Below are 14739 nucleotides of genomic sequence, written 5' to 3' on the forward strand. Positions count from 1 at the left end.
TTTTCCACCCGCTCTGCCGGCCCTTCTTTCTGACCTCTGCGAAACTAGGCGACCCGATGCGACCCCGAGAGCTGCCCTCGCACCCTCAGGGCAGCGATCCCGACTCGCCTCCCGCACCCACCCAGTCTGCGGGAATCGTGTGTCCTCGTCCCCGCACCCAGGGGCTGTCTCCCCGTGCCATCCTCCTCCCATAGGTGACCTTGAGCTCTGTCCTTGATCCCTTGGAGCGCTGCCAAGGACGAAGTGGGGATGAATTGCACAATCTGAAGGAGTGGCGGGGGACTGTGGAGACCGGGCCCGCCCCCAGTGGTCTTGGGCAGGGTCAGGCAGGGACTTTTTTTTTCCGGTGGCAGTGGAGGAATCGTCCCGTTGAGCAATGCCCTGAGTGACGCGACCAGGGCTATAAAAGCAAAAGTTGTGGCCCGTCCATCAGGAGTTAGCGACAGGGAGTGCTGGGCGCTTGGGTTTAGTTGTGGGGGTGGAAGTGACCAGTTTAGGGCCTCAGGGGACAGATGGGGGAGGTGACAGCGTTATATGAGACTGTGGGAGTCGGGATACTAGAAAGGAAGTCAAAAAGACCAGATGTTAGGACTGTGGTGGGAGAGGCCAGCAACCCCCCAGGTCTGGCCGTCCCTGGCCTGCTGGAGATGGGGTTCCTGACCTGGTCTGCGAGGGGGAGGCTCTTAACATGGGCCGAGTGAGCTCCAGCGCCCTGGTTTGTGTGGAAGGAGAAAAGCAGGAGAGGCAGAAAAGATGGAGGAGTGGAAGCAGAATTGGGCTGGTGTTGGCCAAGCATTGATCAGGAGGAAGGTGGTGGGTGCAGAGCTGAAGGAGGGCTGGGAGGGCTGACTTCGAGCTTGTAATGCCAGCAGCCCCCTTCTTTTCCAAACAGAGGGTTGTGAGCCCGCCTGGGAATGAGGCCTGGCCTTCTGGAACAGAACTTAGGTCTGCGGGGTGCCAGCTGTGGCCCAGGGTGGTATGTAATTTTGGCTCCACCTGGGACAAGGCCCCGGCCAGCCCAGCCTTGTGGAGCCCAGGCTTGGGTGTGAAGCCAGATCGCTGGTCGGAGGTGAGGGGTGGTCTCATGATTCTGGAGGTGAAGTGTGGCGCCTAGCGAGGCTGGCAGGGGCTGCCGAAACAGGATGTTTGCGTGTCTGGGGACAACATTGACCAACACTTTTTTTTCCAGGTGGCAGTGCTCCCCTTTGGACTTTTCCTTCTCTCTAGGTTCCGTGCTAACCTCTTCTGCAAGCTCACTCTACTCCTCCTCCCTTTAGCTTTCTCGAGGTTATTCCTTCACTTAACATGTTGCCTCTGGTCTTCTGGTAAGCCTGGGGAAAGAGCTGGAGTCGCAGTTGGAGTCGGTATTGTTGGTAATGGCGGAGGAAATGCACTCCCTGCGGAGACTCTGGCTGGGGTGGGTTGGTGTGGCTTGCTTGTGGAGAGGGTGGGAATTGAATGTGCACCCTGGGGTGGGCCTGCAGCAGGGATTCCAGCGGAAGGTTACAAAAATGCCTCATGGACCGTGGTTTGTTACTATAGTGTTCATCATGGCGAGCAGATGGCACCAAGAGAACTGGAGCCCCTGGCCAGTATGAGTCGTAGCAGTGCAGGAGGGGAGACCCTGGAGGAGAGCCCGCCTAAATTGATGTCTGCAGATGATTGAATTTCCAGAGGCTTAGGAGGAAGTTCTCCAGTGTTTTGTTTCCAGGCCTTGCTCAGGAAGCCCTGTATTCGGGAGGCCGCCATTTAAGGTTTTCAGATGAGCTTTTGAGAGGGCAGCCCTAAAAAGTCCAAAGCAAATGCATCCAGCTTGAGGGGCCTACAGCTTTGAAAGACTATTTGTTCCAGGAGCACCAACCTCGAGCGCATGAATGGCAGCGGGCACCCCTCCTTTTCTGGGGGTGGAGGTTTTCAGATCTGCATCCTGTAAATTGATCTTCTGGTCATACTAGTTCTGTGCTACGAACCTTGCTTCGAGAAGATTCTTAAGCTGTAGGACAATTTAACGTTGATGCCACAACGCAGGATGATGCCTTGTAGATGGAGCTTGCAGATGGAGTCCCGTGACCTCTCACCTGCCCACCTATTTGCCTGCCTGCCTGCCTGCCTTCCTGCGCATGCTCGGAGGAATTCTTAGTGCAATGATAGAACTTGAGTGTTGGGGAAATGAAGGGGAATGGGAATCGTTTTAAATGCCTTAGGCAGAAGAGGCCTAAGGCCTATTAGATGAACCAGATTGGCAAATTGAGTGGGTCAGTGTGGTGTTGAAGTGTGGGAAGGTGGGTACAAGCTGGTCATACTCAGATTCCATATGTTCCAGGTGGCAGGTCTAGACCTTCTGACAGCTACAGATTACTAAGAGAAGGGAAGGGGAGGGGGGTACTGATAATCATCTTCCGCTTCATTTGTTTAAACTCCGATTGCATTTAATTAGATTTCAAAGTACCCTTAGCATTTTGAAAGATCTCTGAGGTGGGAGTTGGAGGAGGAGGGCACAGCTTGGCATTAGTACTGGAGAGGGAGGGAGGTGAGAAGAAAAGATTGCTTAGGTGTATGGTGCAGAGGGTGGGGGTGGTAGCCACTGTGGGTTGAAGGGGATTCCGTGGAGAAAAGCAAACCTCTAAGAAATTTAGTAGGACTCATGAGCAAAGAAGATACTAATTAATATACTAATTAATAGTAAATTGTTAGTGCTGGTTAACTTGTTGCTTGGAAGCAATGAGTGTTTGGAAACTTTCTGAGGTTTTAAAAGTGTTCCGACTTTTAGGCACAAAGAAAAAGAGCAGAATTGTTTTGCTTTCCTGCTAGATGGGGAAGACTAAAAGGTGCAGCTGAAAGTCCAACTATTAGTCACTTGAAATACGGGGGTCAAACCTGCACCAGCAGGAGATTAAAGTTCATAGCTTGCCAAACTTCGTAGGTGGTTTGTCTAAAGCAGCGATGTTCAGCAGCCATAAGTCTTAGAATTCCAAATGCCTAGGTTGGGCGCTTGCCGGGAATTTCAGTGTGCACTTAAATGAGATTAGATGGCTGTTCTGGGTTTGTAACTCATTTTTTAAAATCACATTTTGTAATTGAAAATTCTAAACAGTGAGAATGCAATGGTTTCTAAAGGTATTTGTATGTAAGTCCTACCTCATAAACACGTTTTTGGTGTTCGGTCAGTATTAGTAACAGCAGTTTTGCTTACTATTTTTAAATCGGTAACAAGGAGAAGCAAATAACCTTTTATGGTCACTGTAAAATGACTGGTAGCAACAGAATCCATGCGCTTTTGCTAAAATTAGTGTGAATTAACCCATTGTATTTTTACTTTGAATGTTTGCGCTTTTAAGTGATCCAGGATCGGAGGAGAAAGTACCTTACAAAAATTAGTTTGGGAAGTAAGAGTGGAACTGGGGTGGCAGTGATACTGTTATTAGATATGTTCTGCTAAAAATTCAGGGGAGGTCTGAAAATCCTACTTCATTTCTCTAAGCTACATTGATTTAATTGGTGAAGAAATGCCAATGGCCATTATCATGTTTATCTTTAAATTTTCAAAAATTTGAACCTCCAAAAACCCTTAGGATTATTTATTTATTTATTTGTTTTTTGGTCTTCCAGATACCTTTAAAAAAATTTTTTAAAAACACGTTGGCATGGTAACAGTAACGAGCATGATACAATTACTGTCAGTGGGGTTTAAAGTGTATTAGTCATGCATGTGTGGGGAAATATTTTTGGGTATGATGTTGCGAAATTGAAACTGTAAAAGTAGGTGGTTCAAAGCGTTTGTATGTTGCTCTGTATGATAAGAACTGGTCCTGTTGCATCATGTACGTGATTACTAATCATTTTTCTTCCCCTTTACAGCACAAATAAAGGTTTGAGTTCTGAACTCATGAAAATTGTCGTATTGCTATGTTACATTCCTTGCCCCCTGTCAAGTTGCCTTCATAATGAAGTTGGATATTCCTTCACGTTGTAGATTCAGGCCTAGAATCAGTGTTCACTAACTCCCAAGTAATTGAGGTCCCTGGATAGGGCACAGTCACCTCAAACAGAACTAGTGTGTCCTCTGCTCTGCAGGCGGGTGGGTGGGTGGGGATGGACGCTCTGTTGGCTGTTGGGAGTTGGTAATGGTTGTGCAAATATGTGAGGCTGGGCCACCCAGCCAGTGAAGGTGAGTGTTTTAGGTGGGATAATATTCTAGAACATTACCTGGTTAGATTTCTAATGGTACCCATTTGTATTTGGGGAAAACAGTCTTAAGAGTGTAATGGATGTGTAAAAAGTGTTTAACGAATTTGCAGTATTTGGGATTTGGTTCCAAGCACATAAGTATCTTTCTGAAGAGTTCGGCTCAAACTTTTTATCTTTTGGAAAGTGACTAGGAAGTGTGGGTTCCTCGGCTGAGTGCTCTATTAAGCAAAGGCTATGCGAAGGGAGTGAGGCTACACCTGTGGGATCAAGGGTATGGCTCAAGGCATGTACTTTGATTCTATGTTTGGGTTGAGGGAAATGACAGCGTGTTTCATCCTGGAAACTGTTCTGTAGTTCTGCTCTGTGTTACTGGTTTGGGGCTATACAGTTTTACCTCATAAAATAAAAACTTGGACTAGATGCTGCCAGCCCTCTGCTGAAGAGGAAGTTGCTTGTTTCCAGGAAGCTGGTGCTGCTCTGTTTAATGGGGCCTGCTTGCCCGGGGAGGGGGAAGTAAGACCTGAACTGGAACGGATGGACGCTCTGTTGGCTGTTGGGAGTTGGTAATGGTTGTGCAAATATGTGAGGCTGGGCCACCCAGCCAGTGAAGGTGAGTGTTTTAGGTGGGATAATATTCTAGAACATTACCTGGTTAGATTTCTAATGGTACCCATTTGTATTTGGGGAAAACAGTCTTAAGAGTGTAATGGATGTGTAAAAAGTGTTTAACGAATTTGCAGTATTTGGGATTTGGTTCCAAGCACATAAGTATCTTTCTGAAGAGTTCGGCTCAAACTTTTTATCTTTTGGAAAGTGACTAGGAAGTGTGGGTTCCTCGGCTGAGTGCTCTATTAAGCAAAGGCTATGCGAAGGGAGTGAGGCTACACCTGTGGGATCAAGGGTATGGCTCAAGGCATGTACTTTGATTCTATGTTTGGGTTGAGGGAAATGACAGCGTGTTTCATCCTGGAAACTGTTCTGTAGTTCTGCTCTGTGTTACTGGTTTGGGGCTATACAGTTTTACCTCATAAAATAAAAACTTGGACTAGATGCTGCCAGCCCTCTGCTGAAGAGGAAGTTGCTTGTTTCCAGGAAGCTGGTGCTGCTCTGTTTAATGGGGCCTGCTTGCCCGGGGAGGGGGAAGTAAGACCTGAACTGGAACAGGCCTGGTGGGGACCAGAACAGAAGGCGGGGAAGCAAGATCTGAAGGGCTCCTCCTCTCCTGGCTTTGCTGGGCTGGTTGCTGATAGTGTGTCTTGCATGCCCACCCTTGTTCCTTGGGGAGCCCTCACGTGTACAGTACTGGGAAATGAGTTAAAAGCCTCTGCCGCGGCTCCGCCAGGAGTGGGCACTGCTGTGTGCGTGTTCAGGACCCTCACCCTGCTCAAAACCCTTTCCCTCAAATAACCCAGGATCAAGTAGGCCTCCTTTCCTAGCTTCTCTCTCTTTGCTTTTTATCCCAACTCCCTTCTACCTGCCTTGTCCTTTTCAGGACTCTGTTTCTCCCTTTTCTGTGATGATTGAAAAACTCTTGCTCCCTACCTTGAGATAATGGTTGAAAGTGCCCCATGGATGTCATACTCTGTTTCCCAACAACTGTGGCTTATGAAAAAATAATTCATCTACGGAAGTATAAATGATTGATATTTCAAGTGGTTATGAAATGGGGCTATGAGATGGTTACGGAATGAGGCCGGCAGCTGGAGGGTGAACTCACCACCTTCAGGTACAGTAGGCAGGCTCTGGTGTTGATGACGCTGGTGATGCTACCTTCCTCGTGCATCGGTCTGAATTCAGCCCTTCCAGGGGGCAGGGGATGATATGTGGAACTCAGTAAGTGGGTTCGTAGTGATCTTGTGCAAATTTAAAGTAGTGGAGCATAAGAATAGCCGAAATTCAACGGGAAGCTTTTTTAAAAAGGAAGCTAGCCTGGCAGTGAGTGTTGGCTAAGGCTTTTCCATAAGCCTGGGTTGGACACAGAAATGACGTATGGTACAAACAGACGGTTGGCAGTAACTGGCCTCACTGGCTGCCCTTGGTTTGTGTTACCCACTGTGGCTTCCGAGACTCCAAGGTACTTTAATATCAGGACCAACTTCTGTGTGTGTAAGCGGAGTCTCTGGAGGAGGCGTTAACCTTTGCCTGGCCTTTCATAGAATTCCTTACAGTGTGGTGCTAGTAACGCATGTGGAAATGCCAAAGCAGGCTTATAGGTATTTATGGTGTGTTGACCTTTTTCACATTCATGACACAAAACTATACTGCTGTAGGCTGGAAATGACAAGGGAAAGATAGTAAAATGAAAACCAAAAAGATGTGAAGGTTCAAGTCCCAAGGAGGACTCTGCCTGAGTGAATCCTAGCTCCTGGCCTGTACCTGCTGAGGGCTGGCACCTCCCAGGCCCTTCAGCCTTGGACTTATTTATTTTTTCTTTTAAAAAATTCTCCATTGAGTTCCCCTGTGTAAAAATGATTTACTGGTTTGCATGTGAGAAACCTGAGGAAAAAAACTTCCATTAATGATTGGTCTATTCACTTCAGGAGTCCCCCTTCCCACTACTCCTTGTTGCATAGAATGAGTGCATTTTTATTAAAAAATGGGATATTGGCAATTCTGTTTCACAACTCTTTTAATACACAGTGAACCCCTTGTTTTTGTCATTCGTAAGCATCTTTTCAGTGGTGGCATCGTGTTCCATTGTATGGCTATATCATTTTAAACGCTCTTGTTTAGTAGACATACAAGTTATTTCCCAGGATTTTCCTCTTAGGAAATAATGCCTTCTTGGTAGTGATGACCTTCTTGGTAGCTCAAACTTAATCACGTTTGTTTCCTCGGAATATACAAATACATTTATAGAAGGAAATGACTGTATCAAGCCTCTTACGACTTTAGGTCCATATTGCCCAATGTGATTTTCTACTTTAGTGGTCTCACTAGTGAGGCAAATCTGACTCTTACTCCCTTTTCCTCAGAACGCATATCATTATATGGAAAACCTTTGTTTCTGGCATATCTGTTCATCTATACTTTGTCTGTGTAGCCTACTTTACCTGTGGACAGGAGCCTGGTTTCGCCTGCTGGATATCGAACATCCTTCCCACATGTTGACTGAACGTTTGTGTGGTGTGTGTGTGTGTGTATGATTTTCCGCTTCCTAATTGCTCATTTTCCACTGGTGGTTTTGTCAAATCTATTTACATATTAAAGATATTAGTAATCCTATTAGAGCTGACATGCATATATTTTTCCTTTCTTCATAGTAGAGTGCATGTATGCACACATGAGAGAGAGTGAAAACGTCACTCTCCGCCAGGCCTGGTCACGCTGTGACATCCCTTCCTCCAGTCCTTTATCCCTCGGATTTTGTACACGCAAGCATGTGCATAGCACGTTTCTGGCTGACGGTGCTGGGGATTTGAACGACAGTTGCGTTGTGGGATCTGGCTTTCCTTGTTACTTCTCTGCCACGGAACTGGCACTTGATTGCCTTTTAATTTGTATTATGTGTCAGATACAAGAAGTATACAATTTTTATGAGGTTTATCACCATGTTCAACTGTGATGTTTATGTTCCCATCCCCCTACCATATCTAAATATTAATCTGTATTTTCTCATGACATGTGTGCGTTTCCGTGTTTTGCCTTTAAACCTGTGCTCCAACTGGCGTTTATTATGGAGTCTGGAAGTGGGGGACCCACGGCCTCTCAGAGCCCCCAGGCCTTACTCTCTCCCAGTGCCTGCTTTCCCGGGGCCAAAGGGGACAATAGAATGGCAGAGTTTGTCTGCATGAGGGCTGTCACAAAGGGATAGTTCACTGGAGAAGACCTTGGGGGCAGGTCAGTGTGTTCTCCAGAATGGGATTCTCTTAGAATCCTCCTTCCTCATCTGACTGGTTTGGACCCATGGCAATGGGTCTAGGTTCTAATCCTGACTGCTTGGCCACTTTTGACTGGAGCAAGTTACTTAACCTCTCTGAACCTGTTTTCCTCATCTGTGAGACGGGGGTAAATGAACGTATGTGTTTGGCACACAGCTATGTTTTATCGAGCGCTTCCAGTGATGTCTCCTCTCTCTCTTTCTGTTCTTCGTTGCCCAGCATTAGGTCTAGCCATTTCCTCCTGACTCCCTCTCCCCATTCTCTACCTGCCTGCCCACCTCGCTCTGGGCTGCTTAAGGCAGTGAGAACCCGTGCATATTCTGTCTGTTCTATTTTTATATTTAATTTTGTTTTCACTAACATTTCCCTGTATCAGCAGAGTCCACAAACACTTTTGAAGTGGCTTTTCTTAGGGTCGTTAATGCTCCCCAAAGAACTCCATGGATTGGCATCCAGAAGTCTGCATGCTCTGTCTGAGGTGTATGTGTGTGTTTTCCTGTGGAAAGCACAACTCTCACCAGTTTGGCAAAGAGATGCGTGATTGAAAAAGATCATAAGTGAATGATGTCACTGTTCAGTCCCACTGTGCTTATACTACAGGGTATTCATTCAGCCAGTCTGTTACGCTGTTAAAACAGTGTTTTGACAATTTTAAATTTTGCTGCGGTGAGCATCTATAAATTTGGCATACATACATATTCTCCGGAGTACTAGTCCCTGGTCATTGAGCATACATGGTTTGTTATAGCTCTCATCACAGACGCATGATTCTCCTCCAGAAAACGTATGTATACTTCTTATGATTATATACCCATTTCCCCACGTAGTCACTAATGTCAGGTTTTTTCCATTGTACTTGTGGCTAGTTGAAAAATATTGTATGGTAAAATACATGCATAAAATTTACTACCGTAACCATTTCGAAGTGTGCAGTTTGGTAGTGTTAAGTGCATTCACGTTTCTGTGAATACATAGGTTCATCTATGTCATTACAGTGTGTCAGAACCTCCTTTTCACGGGAGCTGAGTAATATCCCATTGTTTGTGTATATCGTATTTTGTTTATCTCCTCGTCTCTCATGGAAAAGCTGGTGTGTGTCCTCTCTTGGCTGTTGTGAATACTGCTGCTGTGAATGTGAGTGTACAGATATCTTTTTGAAATGCTGCTTTCAGTTCTTTTGGATACATAGCTACAAGTGATATTGGCAAACCATACGGTATTTCTCATTTTTTTAGAAACTGCCACACTGTTTTTCGTAGCAGGCGTACCATTTGAATTCTCACCAACAGTGCACCTGGGTTCAAGTTTTCCCGTCCTTGCCAACCCTGTTCTGCCTTTTTTTCCTTTTTAACAGTAGCCATCCTAATGTGTGTGGCGTTATTTCTTTGTGGTTTTGATTTGTAGTTCACTAGTGATTAATGACGTCAAACATTTTTTCATATGCTCAGTGACATTTGTACATCTTCTTTGGAAAAATGTGTATTCTAGTCTCTTTTACCCATTTTAAAAATTGAAGTGTCTTGTCGTTGACTCGAGGAGTTTATTCTGGATACTAACCCTCTCATCCAACATATGATTTGAAATATTTTCTACCATCCTATCAGGCTGCTTTTTCACTGTTGATTATGTCATTTGATGCATGTTTTTAGTTTTGATGTATTTTATTTTCGTGTTTATTGGGGTCATACCTATGCATTTGGTGTCAAAAAATCCTTGCCAAGTGAAATGTTATAAAATATTTCTTCTTCTTAAAGTATTTTAGTTGTTGTCGTCTATATTTCTCTAATTATCAGTTAGCCCCACTGTATTACTTGATATACCATATGGATTTTTCCCTCTCTGACCTCTTACCATGTGAAATTTCTATATTGACTTTTATAATGATAATGATTTTTTGTATAGTGGGAACGTTAGCTTTATGCCAGTTACGGTAATCAAACATATATTTTTTTTTTTTATTGGTGCAAAAAAGAAACTATCATGCAAGGACTTTAAAAATTAGTCTAAGATGGCTAGTAATAATAACTGATAAGTCTATTGGATTTGCTTCTAGTTACCTATTCTTTAGTAGCTAAAAATGTGTCTGTGGGGCTGGCAAGTGGCATGGTGGTTAAGGGCACTGGACTTCCACATGGCCAATCATGGTTCGAGTCCCAGACCTGGCAGCTGGCTTGCGCTCGCTCTCTCTCTCTCTCTCGTCAAATTAAAATAAGTAAAGTTAAATAAAATAATTCTTTAAAAAAAGTATGTATTTTCACTATTACAATAAATACTCTTCACTTAAGCTATTTACACAGCTAACTTTGAAATAGCAAGCTTTTATTGAGTAAATACTCTTTCCTCTTTTGCTACATGTCAGTCAGTATTAGCTCCTTATAATACTGATCTGCCTAGATCTATTTCTGGAAATTTTGGGCTCTAGTTTTTGTTGTGTTGTTTCTAATCAAATGCAATGACTTTTAATGACTGCCACTATCCACTGTTGTAGTAAGCAAGAGCTAGGATACTCCTCTTAAGGCAGGAATATTCTTCTTGTTGGGACTTGAGTACACAAAACTGGGTTAACCTACTCTTTGGTTCATGTTTTAGTATGACCCTATTTTATTTTCTTTTTCGATTGTTTTTAAGAATGTGGTAAGCATTTCTGAATCTCCTATCCAATGTAAAAACTTCCCCCTACCTCTGTGGTTTCCTCCCTGTGAGCTGAGGTAACCATCATCCTGAATCCGGGCTTTGTCTTTCTCTTGCTTCTTTTTCATAAAGCTTTAAAAAATTTTTTTTTTCCTGAGTGTGTTTTTCAAAATATATTTTAACAAGTTTTTAACTTTATAGAAAAGTTATTATGTTGAATGTCATCTTCTAAAATATTCTTATTTAGTATGATGTCGAAATGCCTCCTTGGCCTGGTGTACAGTTCATTTGGTTTGCTTGCCTGAGTCTGTCATGTGACTTTAACACAGTTAACTCAGTTCTCCATCGAGGGCAGCTGGTGGCATCTCTTCTGCAGTACTCAGTTAAAAGTGATAAGCGGATGCTTTCTTATTATGCAGAATGAAAACAGGACTGACAGTGTTGGCAATCCCCTCCCTACCTGGTGTTACCTATGTGCTGTTTCCTGCTAGACCTTTTTCTGCTCGTTTATATTCCTCTTAAAAGAGGTATCACATTGTTTTCTTTATCCTCTCTATGTAAATGATAAAATATTATGATATACTATATGTTATTATTGACTTTATTTTTTTTTTCATTTAATAATAGTGAACTTAATGTGAATACATATAGAACTGCTCTCATCCTTTTAAACCGTTGCATAGTCTGTCTTACCCTGGGTATAGCATGAGTTCTTTAACCAGTCTGCCATCGATGAAGATGTATGCTATTTCTAGTTTTTTGGTATTACACACAGTGCTGTGTGATCATCATATACAACCACTTGTGCACAGTACATGAATGAGCGTTTCTTAGGGCAGGTACCCAGAGGTGGAGTTGCTGGGTCATACATTCTGCTCTGTCGCCCTCAGAGCGAGCGCACAAACTGCATACCTGAGTATGAGAGTGTCTGTCTGCCCTATCCTCTTCCACGGCTCAGCTCGGTGTGCGGAGCTGTTGAACTTCTGCCAGTTGCTTTCTTTGATCTGTCAAGTATGCACAGTGTCCCACTGAGACTTTGATTGGCACAATAGAGTCTTGTCATCTGTGTGTGAATTTGACATCTATGGACCGAATGCTGATAGGAGTCCCAGATCCAAGGAACATAATGGACAGTTTTTCCAAGATGTAGCTTTTTAAATTCTCACGTTATGAGACTGCTGAGGATGCCCAACCTAGTGCTCTGCTCTGAGTCACACTGCAGCTTCTTTCTCTGCGTATCCCTGCATGGCCCAGCTCTCCTGAAGGGACCACAGTTTTTCAGTTTAGGTAAGTCTATGCTTAATGTTTTTATAGTGCATACTGTTGTAGCAGATGGGACTGTAGAGTATATGTTTGTGGCAGAATTTATAAATCACTAGTCTGGTGTTTAAAATGTAAATACTACAGAAAAAGACCACACAGAAAAGTTCTTTTATGTAATTCTCTAACCACCAGATAACTCCTAATGACAACTTCATTTATATCTCTTCAGACATTTTCCATCCCAGAACATAAGCAACTTTATCCTATTACTAACTGCCCTAATATGGAATCATGTGATGCATACTGTGTAAGTGGTAGTTATTTTAACCATTTTCCTGTGGATGGCTTCAGGGTCATTCCTAGTGTTTTCTGGCCATTGCAAACAGTGCTGTCCTGGAATCCTTTGAATTCTTCTTGGTGCGTTTGCTGAGGCATCCCTAGGGCAATGGTTGCAAGAGACCTCGTGAGGTCGGCGTCATACCCACTCCAGCTCTCCTCACACATCTGGGTCTGGGACTCGGCTTTGTGAGGTGTGTTGAAAATGTCTGCTGCCAAAATAGAGTAACGCTGGTCTTCTCCTTGTGTGTCATGAGACTCAGCTGGAACTACCTTGTGGTGAAAACTGCTAGTCTATACCAGAATTTAGTACGAGATGGTGCTGGCTTAGCACAAAACAGTAATGGAGCCTACAAGTCTCAGAGTCTACTGCCTGGTTTTCTTTCCCCTAAGCAGATGAAGAAACAACAAACTCTTCTAGAAAAGCAGTTGTGACATTTGGAAAATATGTATTTAATTGTATCATATTTGTTGGGTCTGTTAAAAATCTCACTTGATGTGTTGGGGACATTTCCAGTCCTAAGTGGAAAAGAGGTGTTTTCAGCGGGCCCCCGTTTGTCCCGCCTGTCTTCTAGCATACCCTTGGCTGTTCCTGGGTCTGGTACTTGCTCCGTCTCTCCTCTGAGAGCCACCAAAATGCCAGGGGCACGGATGTAAACCTGCTGTGGCACTTCCCCACCTTGTAAGAGCACGGGAAGCTGAACGTTGTGGACAGCGGGTACCACGCTGGCCCAGCATCTGCCCAGCAGTCTCACTGTCTCCACACAGGAACACTTGAGTTCCTCAAGTCCTCCTGCCTCTACAGTGCCTGGGCTTGGTCCCCTTACTTCCCTGTTCTTGTGACAGTCATGCAACTTACTGTCTGTCTTTAGAGCAAGGCCCTTCACAGCCTCTGTACCTGTGCTAACCCCAAAGGTAAAACTCTGCTGATTTCCTCTAATGTATTTCATTTGTATTAAAAAAAAAAAAATCCAAAATAGGGACCAGCAGATGGTGTAATGGTTACGACACTGGACTTCCAAGTAGTTGACTGCGGTTAGAGTCCCGGACCCGGCGCCTAAAACTCATGCCAGGGTGTGTGTGCACATGCTCAAGATCCCAAGAGGAGAATGGAGGAGAAGGGATTGTGACATGGCCATACCCCCAAGGGGGTGATTTCTCACTTTTTGTCTCTTTGTCTCTGTCTTTCTGGCAAGTGCACACGCCCTATAGCAAAAAATGGCAAGTGCACGCGCGCTTTAACAAAAAAAAAAAAAAAAAAAAAAAAAAAAATCCAAAGTACTACCTGTATATGTTAGAACCTCAGACCGTAGGTGATAAAGTGACATCTTTTCTCCCAGTCTCCTGTCCCACAGAGGCAACCATGTGGCCAGTTCCAGGAGTTTCTTTCTCGAGAAGTCTGTATGTATGAGGTTGTAGAAGGACAGGTACCACGTACCGTCTTGTCTATTGGACTGCTCACTTAACAGTACATTTACAAGGTCCCTGTGTGCCTGCATTTATGGTCTACCATGGTCTTCTCAGCACCTGTGTGGCAGCTGTGTTTGAATTAACTACTCCCCTTTTGGGGAACAATTAGGTTGTTTCCGGCCATTGCTGTGGTATATAAGACTATACCGAACATTTGTCTACATGTGTTTTTGTGTACATGGACAAGTTTACCTATGAGGGGAAGGTTTGCTTTAGGAGGAATTCTGGGGCATAGTGCATGTCCATTTCCAAATATGAGGGATGGCGCTATTTTGGCCTCTAGGGAGGTGGTTCCAGTTGACATTCTCCACACCTTTATCAACACCGAGTTCTTAAACTTGGGTATTTGTTAGTGTGAGAGGTGAAAAACTGTATTTGTGATTTTTAATTTTTATTTTTATAAGACTGTATACTTACTGAGTACAAGACCTCTGTATTTCAAGGAAATTAACTATCATTTGCATTGCAAATTCTTCCCTGTGTCTCACTGGTTTTTAAGTTTTATGGTAATATTTTGCTGTTTCGAGTTATATATTCACACCTGGGGCTGGCAGGTGGCATGGTGGTTAAAGGCACTGGATTTCCACATGGCCAACTGTGGCTTTAGTCCCGGGCCTGGCAGTTTGCTTTCTCACTTTCCCTTTTTCTTTCTCTGCCTCTCTCTAGTCAAATTAAAATAATAATAATAACAACAAATGGAAATAAATAATTATGTATTTAAAATATATACACACCCATATGCATTTATAAATATTTTCTTTTATGACTTCTGGGTTTTATGAGTAATTCAGAAAGGCTTATCTAGCCCCAGATAGTTTTTGTTAAACTTTGCTTGTCTCGGTTCTTTTAAGTGTGTATTTTTATCGACTCTATCTGGACGTAATTTTGGTGCAATGAGTGGCTTAGGGACAGTCAGCCTATTGACCTTACACCACTTCCTGATTAGTGTAGCTGTCGACCATCAGTCTGT

The 14739-nt window shown here is 43.9% G+C and overlaps 1 long non-coding RNA gene across 1 annotated transcript; it reads right to left on the reverse strand.

The window, feature by feature from the left end:
* Nucleotides 1–4479: 4479 nt before the first annotated feature.
* On the reverse strand, nucleotides 4480–13339 carry LOC106735006 (uncharacterized). Its single transcript, XR_001370460.2, has 2 exons — nucleotides 5339–13339; nucleotides 4480–4708 (listed from the first exon to the last, which is right to left on the reverse strand). It is a non-coding gene; the product is annotated as an uncharacterized LOC106735006 (long non-coding RNA).
* Between the last annotated feature and the right edge of the window lie 1400 nt (nucleotides 13340–14739).

Source organism: Tupaia chinensis, unplaced genomic scaffold (genome assembly GCF_000334495.1).
Source record: "Tupaia chinensis unplaced genomic scaffold, TupChi_1.0 Scaffold000273_1, whole genome shotgun sequence".
Lineage (NCBI taxonomy): Eukaryota > Metazoa > Chordata > Mammalia > Scandentia > Tupaiidae > Tupaia > Tupaia belangeri.